The 13,130-nt window shown below is 45.3% G+C and overlaps 2 protein-coding genes across 3 annotated transcripts in view; one reads left to right on the forward strand and one right to left on the reverse strand.

The window, feature by feature from the left end:
• LOC142312968 (uncharacterized) overlaps positions 1-13,130 on the forward strand; it is a 408,714-nt gene that overhangs the window by 173,789 nt on the left and 221,795 nt on the right. The gene's annotated exons all lie outside the window — the stretch shown is intronic.
• The window catches only part of LOC142312238 (uncharacterized), a 155,119-nt gene that overhangs the window by 25,660 nt on the left and 116,329 nt on the right, over positions 1-13,130 (reverse strand). The gene's annotated exons all lie outside the window — the stretch shown is intronic.

The raw sequence follows: 13,130 nt of genomic DNA on the forward strand, positions 1-13,130 counted from the left end.
TTAGAGATAGCAAGGCCACAGTAGTTATGGCACTGTAGCAGTATGGCTTGAGAAGCGAAGGCCAGTAACGGATTAAGAAAGAGTAGCTGTTGGTGAGTGTATTCATAGTTGATAGTGAACGTCAAGTGTAATAGTTGGAGTGGAGCCGGTTGGCTGCGTTCTAGCTAAATCGGCCGAGTGTGTGTATGGTTACTGTAAATATACCCACTATTGACTGTATTTCCCAGCCCAATAATTTTTTGTTTGCCGATAAAGCCGGTCTTTTGCTTCTGTCTCCTCGTTTACTGTACCATACTTGAGCCCTGCTGGGTGTTGCACACTGGCATCATTACACATAGTGATGTGAGTTACGAGAGTTGGATGCCATCCTTATTGGGTACACCTTATCATGGTGGGAGGGCTAATTAAAAAAGATTGTTAACTAAATAACCTATGTTTTTTAAATGACTACTATTTATTTAACTTACTGCATGGTGCCTATTCTTTGTTTTTATTCTAGGTTATCTCTACATTTCGAGAAAAATGCCAGAAAAAAAACAGGTGTTAGGCTATGTGTGCATGTAGCGTTTGTTCCTGCAGAAATTTCTGCAGCGATTTGAACAGCACACATGCACTTCAAATCGCTGCAGAAAGAGTCCGTAATGAAAAAAAAAGCCAATTTCATGCACTCTGAGTGCAGCCCCTCCCATAGATAGAGCGGGGACTGCATGCAGAGTGCACGGAATAAGTGACATGTCACTTCTTAGAATGCGCGCTTCCGGCAGCAGCCGAAGCGCTGCGCTCTAATACGCCACGTGCGCAAGTCTCCTACATAATCTTCACATAGCCTTAAATTGTTACAAAATGAAACTGGCATAAATTTTGTTTTGTAAAAGCATGCAAAAATCATGAAACACATGGTACTCCTTTTTGTACCAGATGTTAAACAATTGTTAAAAAAAAAGAATTCATAACTTTGTTGGGCATGACAATGATCATACATCGCAGGAATGGTATTAGCAAGGCGGCAACAGTATAACCTATGGTGGTGTATGCGTGCGGCTCCATTTAAGTGCATTGTCTTAAGTGCACATTAGAAATAAAGCATAAATGTAATCCCATGGTATTCAACTGGTTAACCCGTTGAACAGGTCACAAATTTTCTAAGTAAATACATTTCTAAAGGCGCTATTGACATGAATTTCTCATCAGATGTTAGTAGCAACGCATCCAATCCATAGAGGACCAAACATCAACTCATAGATGTCCATAAATTACCGTATTTTTCGTTTTATAAGATACACCAGATTATAAGACACACCCAAAATTTAGAGATAAAAAAGGTAAAAAAATAAAGGGGGTCTGTCTTATACTCTGGTGGTGTCTTACTGGAGGGGTGACGGCAGCGGTGGTGGAACGGGGTAACAAGAGGCAGGGAGGGTGCTGGAGCAGGGCGATGCTGCATGCGCTACTATGGGGGCTGTGCAGACTATGGTGGGGGCTATGCTGGCTGTGGAAACTGTGCTGGCTGCGGGCGCCGTGCTGGCTGTGTAGAGCAGGGCAATGCGGAGGGTGTCCTAGAAATATATTTACTTAGAAAATTGGTGACATGTTTGTTACTTATGTCACCCACTCTATATACTTCCATTTTATTATTAATTACACATAATAACAGTTTTAGGTGGAGCCTAAAATGTGCGCTTTTACTTAATGGAAACAAATATGGATGAAGCCCAATAGGTCCTCAACTAAGCTAACTTAAGAACAAAACACAATTATTCTGGTTCTACAGAAAATATGACACTACGATCACCAGTGGCCAATCTATGTGGATCTAAAAATGGTGACCATTGTCCTGTTACAGCAGATACACCAGGTATCCCTGTTTTTTCTGTCTCTTAGATAGATCAAAAATGAGCACTGTATTGGAAAACATTGGCCTCTGAGATATCACATGGTAGTAGGAGTAAACAATGCAATTGCAGAACCATTGGTTGACAGGAATAAGATCATTTTACCATCACTGTACATTTAATAAAGAATATTGTAAAAGGTCTATACAAAGAGGGAAGCTGTTTTGACTATATCTGCAGAAAATTTCCAGCGCTCACCATGGAGAAGCTAAAGGTGTGTATTTTGAGTTTTTAAATCAGAGGTCTCATAAAAAATCCACACTTCAAAGATTCATTGAACGATGCTGAGGCAGATGCATGGTCTCCTTTCACTACGGTTGTACATAATTTTGTTGGGAAATTTAACGTAGATGGTTACAATGAAGTAGTAGAAAGAATTTATCTTCTTTCAATCACCTTGGCTGTACAATGAGTATCAAGGTGCATTATCTCTATAGCCACTTGGTTTGTTTCCTAGAAAACATTGGTATAGTGAAAAGCAAGGTAAATGGTTTCACCAAGCTTTAAGAACTGTAGAAGAAAGATACCGACAACACTGGGATACCCACATAATAACTGCTTGTCTTTTCAAAGTGATTGCCCTGGCACAACTCACTGCAAGAAATCTTTTTTTTTAAAGGGCCGCTTTTGCTAAGTATCTTAATAAATGAACAATGTCTCAATGACAACTTTTTATGGATGTTTAATTCTTATGTTGTGATGTAAATTCTTCTTAAATAAAATAAATCTACATGTATGAATTTGTTTTAATAACCAAGAAAGCAAAAATAATAATGTTTAGTAGACAGCAGTCCTAAATTTTTGATTGGTTGTATGCATATACATAGGGTATATCACATCTCATTAACTAGAGCCGAAGGAAGAATAATAAGGGCAGATTTAGAATCAGTGGCCAAAACTGATCTAAAAACAGATTACATATCACATACACCAATTTTTTCGTTCCCCAGTGTTATTATTATTTAGTTTTAGAACACTATTGAAACAATTGTGCTGTACATGAGGAGGTACATACGAAATACAGGTATAAATTACAGTTAACAAACTAACCAGGGTCACCAACAGAGCATGACAACCATGACTGGTGTATTGGACCTGATGAAGAGGGGACCCCACCCGGGCCTGGGATAATTACTTAGCTTTATTAAGCCTCGGGCTTGGTGCCGGCCCCCCATTTTCACCAGACTCCAGTCACAGCCGCAGTAGAGGGGTCCAGCATATCACTAATTTGCAAGCGAAAAGCTTCAGAGGCATCGCATGCAAATTAGCCATGTGCTACAGGCAAGGTCAGTGGAGCAGAGCAGGGTACCGGTGCTTCATCTCATGGCCCAGCGTGCAGCAGTGTGATGAGGTCATCACTCTGTGACTTCATCACACTGTTGCAAGCAATGCAGAGCCGCGGTGATGGCCAGGACACGGCAGCCAGCAGAGAACGATAGAACGATAAACGCTCCATGAGCTGAAGATAGGAGCGGGACGATCACAGGAGGTGGTGGGGTTGACCCCAGTACCTGCCTTGCTTCAGCTGGATGTGTGTCGGAGGGCACACATCCAGCTGAAATGCATCATGACATATACCAGAATGTGCCCAGGAGGGTGATACATATACACTAGAAGGTGCCCAGGATGAGATATATATACCAGGATAGGGACAAATAAACCAGGATGGGAACATACTGTATATACCAGAATGTGCCCAGGAGGGGGATACATATATATACCAGGAAGGGCCAAGGATGGGACATATATACCAGGATGGGGACATATATACCAGGAGGAGGGCATACTGTATATACCAAGAAGAGGACAGAAACCAGGATGGGGACATAGATACCAGAATGTGCCCAGGGGGATATACATACCAGGAGGGGCCCAGGATAGGACATATTTAGCAGGATGGAAACAAATAAACCAGGATGGGGACACATATACCAGGAGGATGACATATATGCCAGAAAGGGGACAAATAAATTAGGATGGGGACATATAAACTACGATGGGCCCAAGAGAGACATATATATACACACAATATATATATATATATGTATATATATATATATATATATATATATATTGTGAGACTCATGTGGGATTAGTCGATGAGGGCAGGTATATCTCACCCCGGTATCGGTCCTATGTGATTTAGCCTGGCCAGGATCACCTGGCTACTAATGGATTAATGGGAGGTGAAGGACGGAGGTAAAAGGAATCTGGGAAGTTGGGGGAGGGTCTCCATCTGGGAACACAGTAAGCCTGTCTGTGTAGGAGACACTTGTGAGGAGCAGTGCCTGATGTTTGTATGGTTTAGCTGGAAGGGAGAAGCCCTCCAGTTGGTAGTTAGGATATCATCCTGTATAGTTAGTGCCGGACAGGCAAGGATTTATTTTGTTGGTGTTTTTTTTTCTTTTTGTTTATGCTTCACTGCAATAAACCTGACCAAGCGTCAGTTACACCTTGAATTCGGCTGTCTGCCTGAGGTGAATACGTGCCCTTTGAACCCAGCAAAGGCGATCCCAGAGCGTGTTATCACATTGTGGTGGAGAATGCGGGCAGCACGTTACAGCGCATCATAATGGAGGACGTGGTGAAAGCGCTGGTACAATCCGCAGCTGTGCAGCAGGAAGCTAATCGCTTGATGTCGGCACAGTTGAAGGAACTGGTGGAATCGACGGTTAGAGACCGCCAACTTTTGCAGCAGGTGGCGCAGCGTCTGGCGACCGTACCGGAGAGTAATGCAGAGGCTGACCAGAGGGTGATTCATGTGAGTCGGTGCTGGCAGAAACTAACCACAGATGACGATGTGGAAGCTTACCTGACCACGTTTGAACGGACGGCGGAGCGGGAAAAGTGGCCAAAGGAGCGATGGGCCGACTTGCTTGCACCGTTTCTGGCAGGTGAGGCCCAAAAAGCCTACTTTGATCTTGAGCCTGAAGCAGCGCATGACTTTGATAAACTAAAAGCCGAGATCCTTGCCCGGCTGGGAGTGACGACGGCCGTGCGAGCACAGAGAGTTCATCAATGGACTTATCAGCCCGATAAACCACCGCGGTCACAGATGTTTGACCTCATTCACTTGACCAAGAAATGGCTACAGCCTGAGGTTTTGACGGCGCCAGAGATGGTACAAAGAATCGTTCTTGATAAATACCTAAGAGCTCTACCGCCATCTCTGAAGAGGTGGGTAAGCCATGGAAACCCCACGACAGCAGATCAGCTAGTGGATCTAGTGGAGCGTTATTCCTTGGCAGAAGGACTTATGGACGATGCTACACATCCTCACTCTTCCCCTTCTCGACGAGGATCTGGTAAGACTGTTCCAGGGTCATGGGGAGGAGGAAAATATCCTAAGGCAGTGGAGGAGGAAAACAGGACTGCTGGCCCTGTGAGGGCTAAGGTGCCAAACTATGGTCTTAGCAAGGGGCCCGTGAGGTGTTTCCGCTGCCAGGAGGCGGGCCACATTGCTGCAAACTGTCCAGTAACTGCAGAACCGATGCAGTGCGATGTCAAGGACTTTGAAAAACGCAGGGCTATGGTTGCACGGGTAGTGTGTGTTGCTGCATGTCAAGGCGATATGAAAAAACACCTGTGTGAAGTGTCCATTGATGGCAATACTGTTGTTGCACTATTAGACTCGGGAAGTGTGGTGACTCTGGTAAAGGCCAGTCTGGTAGCAGTCCCGATGGGACCGTCAGATAAATTTTCTGTGACATGTGTGCATGGAGACACCTGCTCGTACCTCACAACGGTCTCCTGCATTACTACGCCCTATGGGTCTGTGCATCATAAGGTGAGACTAGTACCAGCACTATTGCATGATATCATTTTGGGCAGGGATTTTCCCCACTTCTGGCAGTTGTGGGAGAACCAATTAGTACCCCAGGGTAGCCGCACGGATGATCCTTCTCCCACACCTTGTGTGGGCCCGGAGCCACTAGAGGATGCCCCACAAGAGGGTTCAGAGGAGGAATCCGCTGAAAACAACCCCCAGTTCCCCTTTTCAGTTCTGGCGGGTGATTCCGATGAACCCGGGGCAGAGGCGGACACGGGTGGCTGTCCCCCTTCCTCTTGGCTGAATTTGGAAGTCCAGAAAGATGACTTCCAAAGTGAGCAAATGAGAGATCCTACCCTTTCTCAGGCTATAAAAAATGTTAAAATGATAAACGGGGTGCAGGTGGATGCAGGTACTAGGCTGTCTTACCCCTACATGGCACTGGAGAATGACTTTCTCTATCAGATAGAGAAGAAGGGGGATGACACAGTACAACGATTGGTTGTGCCGAGAGCCTACAGGCGGAGAGTGCTGGACCTGGCACACGGACACATGATGGGGGGACACCTGGGGGTCCAGAAAACTACCGAAAGGATATTACACTGTTTTGTTTGGCCCGGCATGCATCACGATATTCGCACCTATTGTGAGTTTTGTCCTGACTGCCAATTGTCTGCACCTAGGCCCCGTTTCTGTAGCCCCTTAGTACCTCTGCCTATCATCGAGATCCCATTTGAGAGAATTGGGATGGATTTAGTTGGACCCCTCCCCAAGTCTGCACGAGGACACCAGCACATCCTTGTCATCTTGGATTATGCCACTCGTTACCCCGAGGCCATCCCTTTGCGTAACACGGCCACCAAGACCATTGCCAAGGAGCTGGTCCATGTGTTTAGTCGGGTTGGTGTCCCAAAACAAATACTCACAGACCAAGGAACCCCCTTTATGTCTAAAGTAATGAAAGAACTCTGCAGGCTGTTACAAATAGCACAGTTACGCACCTCCGTGTATCACCCTCAAACGGACGGACTGGTCGAACGGTTTAACAAAACTTTGAAACAGATGCTCCGTAAGGCGATAGACAAGGACGGGAAGAACTGGGACTACTTACTCCCGTATTTGCTTTTTGCCATCCGGGAGGTGCCCCAGTCTTCCACCGGGTTCTCTCCTTTCGAGCTTCTGTACGCCCGACGTCCCCGTGGACTGTTAGATGTCGCTAAAGAAACCTGGGAGGGACAGGTCACCCCGTTCAAAAGCGTAATAGACCATGTAACCCAAATGCAGGACCGTATTGCGGCGGTGATGCCCATCGTTAAAGAGCATATGATACAGGCTCAAGGAGCACAGAAAAGGATTTATGATAGGGGGGCCAAGATCCGTACTTTTGCACCCGGAGATAGGGTGTTGATCCTGGTCCCCACGGCAGAAAGCAAATTTCTGGCAAAGTGGCAAGGCCCCTTTGAAATTAAGGAACGGGTGGGTGAGGTAAACTACAAAGTGTACCAGGCTGGTAAAAGGAAGCCTGAACAGATTTATCACGTGAATCTGATAAAACCCTGGAAGGACCGTCCAGCTCTGTCAGCAGGTCTGGCCCTTCCGGTCTGCAAGCAGACCATACCGGATGTCGGGATTGCGGAGACGCTGTCAGAGCGGCAAAAGACAGACGTCAAGCAGTTTGTAATCAACAATCACGAGTTTTTCTCGGAAAAGCCCGGGCAGACCACTCTCATTAAACATGACATCATAACAGAGCCTGGAGTAACAGTTCAGGTAAAGCCCTACCGAATACCGGAAGCTCGGCGGGAAGCTGTCTCCCGAGAAGTGAAGACCATGTTAGAGTTAGGTGTAATCGAGGAATCGCATAGCGCCTGGTCGAGTCCGATTGTGTTAATACCGAAACCAGACGGCTCCATTAGATTCTGCAATGACTTCAGGAGATTAAATGCGGTCTCCAAATTTGATGCATACCCTATGCCACGGGTCGATGAATTAATAGATCGGCTTGGAAAAGCCCGGTATATCACGACCCTAGACTTAACGAAGGGCTATTGGCAGATCCCGCTAACAGAGGCCGCTAAAGAGAAAACTGCGTTTTCTACACCGGAAGGTTTATACCAGTATGTGTATATGCCGTTTGGACTACACAGGGCACCGGCAACCTTTCAAAGGTTGATGGACCGAGTCCTGAGGCCCCATAGGCAGTATGCTTCTGCGTATTTGGATGACATAGTCATTTACAGCCTGGACTGGGAGACGCACCTCCAGAAACTAGAGGCCGTGATTGAGGACCTGCGGGAGGCGGGTCTAACAGCAAACCCCAAGAAATGTCATATCGGGCTGGAAGAAGCCCGGTATTTGGGATACGTAATTGGGAGGGGAATTGTTAAACCCCAGATTGACAAGATACAAGCCATTCAGAAATGGCCGCAACCAGTCAACAAGAAGCAGGTGAGAGCGTTTTTAGGAATAGCCGGCTACTACCGACGGTTCATTCCCAATTTTGCGGCTACCGCTGTTCCCCTGACGGACCTTACCAAAGGGAAAGACTCTGTCATGATCAAATGGACCACGGCAGCCGAAGAAGCCTTCCATAACTTAAAACTAGCTCTTTGCTCTCAACCTGTGCTCATGACTCCTGACTTCCGCAGCGAGTTCGTGGTCCAAACGGACGCTTCTGATGCCGGTATAGGGGCTGTATTGTCACAACTGAAGGACGGAGAGGAACATCCGGTCCTTTATCTTAGTCGGAAACTTAATAAGCATGAACGCAACTATGCCATAGTGGAAAAAGAATGCTTAGCCATTAAGTGGGCTCTAGAGTCCCTTAAATATTACTTGATTGGAAGGAAGTTCCGGCTGATCACTGACCATGCCCCTCTCAAGTGGATGCACTTGAATAGGGAACGGAATGGCCGAGTGACCCGGTGGTTCCTTGCACTTCAGGCCTACCGTTTTACAGTGGAGCACCGCCCGGGGGTGCGGATGGGGAATGCTGATGCCCTGTCTCGTGTGCACTGTTTTGTGGGTGCTGTTGCTCAGCTGCAGTGGTCTGAGCAGAGGGGGGGGATATGTGAGACTCATGTGGGATTAGTCGATGAGGGCAGGTATATCTCACCCCGGTATCGGTCCTATGTGATTTAGCCTGGCCAGGATCACCTGGCTACTAATGGATTAATGGGAGGTGAAGGACGGAGGTAAAAGGAATCTGGGAAGTTGGGGGAGGGTCTCCATCTGGGAACACAGTAAGCCTGTCTGTGTAGGAGACACTTGTGAGGAGCAGTGCCTGATGTTTGTATGGTTTAGCTGGAAGGGAGAAGCCCTCCAGTTGGTAGTTAGGATATCATCCTGTATAGTTAGTGCCGGACAGGCAAGGATTTATTTTGTTGGTGTTTTTTTTTCTTTTTGTTTATGCTTCACTGCAATAAACCTGACCAAGCGTCAGTTACACCTTGAATTCGGCTGTCTGCCTGAGGTGAATACGTGCCCTTTGAACCCAGCAAAGGCGATCCCGGAGCGTGTTATCACAATATATATAAAAAAAAAGGAGAAGGACATATAAGCAGGATATTATACAGAGGGGCAATGTGTGTGTGGGGTATAGTATACAAAGGGGTAGTGTGTTTGAGGTGATATAAATTGGGGAAGTGTGTGTGGGAAAATATATAGAGAGCCAGCTTGTGTGGGGAGGTAGTATACAGAGGGGAAATGTATTTGAGGGATATTGTACAGAGGGGCAATGTGTGGGGAGATATACAGAGAGGCAGTGTTTGGGGGGATATTATACAGAGGGGCAGTATATGGGGGCGATATTCTACAGAACGGCAATGTGTGGGGGATATTTTACAGTGGAGCAGTGTGTGAGGGGATATTATACATAGGAGCAGTGTGTGGGGAGGATATTATACAGAAAAAGCAGTGTGTGTGGGAAATTATACAGAGGAGCAGTGTGTGTGTGGGAGGAATATTATACAAAGAAGTAGTGTGTGTGGGCGAGATATTATACAGAGGGGCATTGTGGAAGAGATATTATGGAGAGGGGCCATGTAGGGGTTGTATTATTAATTTTCTGAGGGAAATACTTCATTTCACTTCATTCACTGGAGATCAAAATTAGAGAACAATGTATGATCAGTTGCTTTTTTCAGAAATAATATAATCTACATTGGTCAACATTTGAAGGTTTTTGTGTAAGGGGTACACAGTGCCACTAGGACAGTGTTTTACAAAAGATTCAAAGTTTATCAACATAAAACCATTATTTTGCACAAAACCGTGATGATCATAATTAGAGAACAGCAATGACTGTAGCACAAAGAAATATTTTAACAAAATTTTCTAAAGGTAACAACAGTCACCAATCAGTAGCGAGTGTACAAGGCTTGCTTTGAATGACTTCAGCACATCTTCGGCCACAGAACATCACTGGTCCCTCACACTGCTCTGGTCTGATTTTGCTCCACTCTTCCACAGTTCTTTGACTGTTATGAGTTTCTTGGCCATAACTTTGTCACCAAGGATTTTCCAGGGGTTTTCCATTGGGTTTAGATCAGGACTGGCCATTTCATTGTTTCATTGGTTTCTGTTTCAATGAACTGCTTTACCCGTTTTGCTGTGTGACAGGGAATATTGTCCTGCATGAAAATTGCTGGCTGATTGAGTCATGAACGCAAGTAAGGAACCACGTGTTGTGGAAGAAAGTTCTGATACACACTTGTATTTAGTCTGACATATATTTGAATGAGAAGTCCAACTCCTGGTGAAGAAAACATTCCTCAAACCATGACACTTCCTCCACCACCTTTCATTGACTTAAAACACATTGGGTTCAGTCTTTCCCTAGTTTATCGATGAACTTAATGTTTCCTATCAGACCCAAATAAATTAAACTTGCTTTTATCACTGAAATGAACTATGGACCAATTCTTCTCTGTCCACATAACATACTACTCACTAAAGGTGAGTCTAGACTTTTTATTCTTTCTGCTAATGAGAGATTTTCAGTCCAAATACTCTTAAACGTCGTGACACTGTATGACAAGACAGACCCTTACCCGGTTCAGTGATGAACTGCCAAGCAATTCCAGCTGCAGTGTTGAAACGAATACTTATGGAAATTCTCCACATTATCCTGCCCTCTCTTGCACTTTTGTTTCAAGGGCGACCAGCCTTCTTGGGGGACTTGAAAGAGTTTTGATGTTGTAAAGGTGCAATATTCTCAAAATCACAGACTTGAAAAGACCAACTTTTCTTGCTATAGTTGATAGAGTCCCCCCTTCGGGATTCATATGGACATTCTGCTGCTGGAGGGCTTCAGTCACTTTGGAACAGCATACCATGTTTGCAGAGTCAGTGCAAACTGAAAAGTTAGGCTATCATTTACATAGGGTTTGACAGATAATTAAGGAAATTAGCACCAGGTGCCAGATTAACACCAATAACTTGCAGGTATCTAAAAGTGTTCTCTAATTTTGATCCGTGTTCTTTTACATTTATCTCATTTACATTTTTATTATGTGCTTTTGAAAAAATTCAATTTATGAAATCAGCGAAAAATACTGCGAGTTTCCTCATGTAAGGAAATAATCACACAGGACGACACAATGACCTTAACATTTAAGAAATTGTGTGTTGTTCTCTAAATTTGATCTCCAGTGTATATATACAGTGGAACCTTGGTTAACGAGAACAGTCCGTTCTGGGCGTGTGCTTGTTAACCAAGTTACTCATCTAGCAAAGCAAGATTTCCCATAGGAAATCATTGCAATGCAGACAATTCGTTCCACAACTTGTTAAATGTCCCATCCTGGTCTCCTATTGTGCCATTCCACACACGTACAAACACGTATAAACGCACACACAAACACGCAAAAACACACACATATTATGCTCACCTTACCTTCTGTTCCATCGCCGGCCTCCTGGATGTTGCAGTTCGCTGGTACAGGATGTGTATCGGTAACCATCGTGACAAAAGAGGACCTTCCGCTGCCAGAGCACAGACGTCAAAGGCAGGAGCCGCTTGCCTCTGATTGGTCAGCGCGATGCCATTTAGTAGCGGATGACAGCGGAAGTTCCTCCCTCGTCGCGATGGTTACCTGATACACATCCTGTAGCGGCGAACTACAGGACCCAGGAAGCTGGCGATGGAATGGAAGATAAGGTGAGAATAATATGTGTGTGTTTGTGTGTGTTTGTGCATGTTTGTGTGTGTTTGAGCGTGTTTGTGTGTGTTTGTGCATGTTTGCTTGTGTGTGTTTGCGCGTGTTTGTGCGGTTTGTAAGAGCGGGTCAGAGCGCGGTGGATGTACAGAACCGGAAGTGTGTGCGGTGAGTATTTTGCTCGTACGGCAAAGCTTGCTCGTAAAGTGAGTTACAAATGTACAGCAAGCTTTGCTCGTTAAGCGGAATACTCGCTAACTGGGTTACTCGTTAACAGAGGTTCCATTGTATATATATATATATATATACTTGGAAGGTTTGAGGGGTGGAGGTGGGGCTTGGGTGGAGCCTGGGCAGAGTCTCGAAAATTTTGCCATTATGAGACCCTGAAATGCCTAGTGGCAGCCCTGAAACTAACAATGACAAACTGGTACAGGGGAGAGAAGGCCTTGTCCTTACCACTACTGCTCTCTGGTCCAATCATCCATCCGTTTCATCCGCAGTTATACCTCCTGTTTCCTGATTCCAACATCAATCAAATCCTCAAAATTACAAATGACTTCATTCCTCCCAAAGCTAACAGACAATTCTCTATACTCCTCCTTCTAGACCTGTCCTCTGTGTTCGACACAGTTGATCACTGCTTCCTACTACAGATCGTCTCTTACTTTGGCATCACGAATCTTGCCGTCTCCTGGATCTCCTTATACTTTATTAACTAACTTAGTCTCCCATTCTGATATGTAACTCCGTTATCGGCATCCCTGCACTGTGTTTCACCCCCCAGGTATTTAAGTCACCCTCCCCTATGGGATATGCCTGGGCAATGTGGTTTATCCTTAGAGACACATTGCTAGCTGTCAGGTCCCATACCTGTTGGCTGAACCTCTGCTGAGCTTTCTAACATGCATTATCTGCCGTACCTGCTACACCTATCTGGACCAGCCATATAGACTGTACCTGCTGCACTGATAGTACCATCCGTGCCTGCTGTCCTAACCAAACCTGCTACACCCATCAGTACCTGCCATCTCAGCTACCACTACATCAGCTGCCTCAGCCGAATCCTACATCCCTGCTGCTCACAGCAATCCAGCCTGCATTAGCAGTCCCGGCTGCACCAAGGTTGAGACTAAGGGCTACATTGGGCCCGAAACGCGTTACCTCTACCTGTCCTGCACTGGTTATATATTTGTTATCCACTTACCTTCTTGCTTTTATGCCTTTTTGTACTAAATGAATTCAAACATTTTCTACGGATTTGTGCTGGTACTATTTCCACTTTTGGATTGAAAACAAAAACATCAAAAT

This window comes from Anomaloglossus baeobatrachus, chromosome 5 (assembly GCF_048569485.1).
Source record: "Anomaloglossus baeobatrachus isolate aAnoBae1 chromosome 5, aAnoBae1.hap1, whole genome shotgun sequence".
NCBI classification, from domain to species: domain Eukaryota; kingdom Metazoa; phylum Chordata; class Amphibia; order Anura; family Aromobatidae; genus Anomaloglossus; species Anomaloglossus baeobatrachus.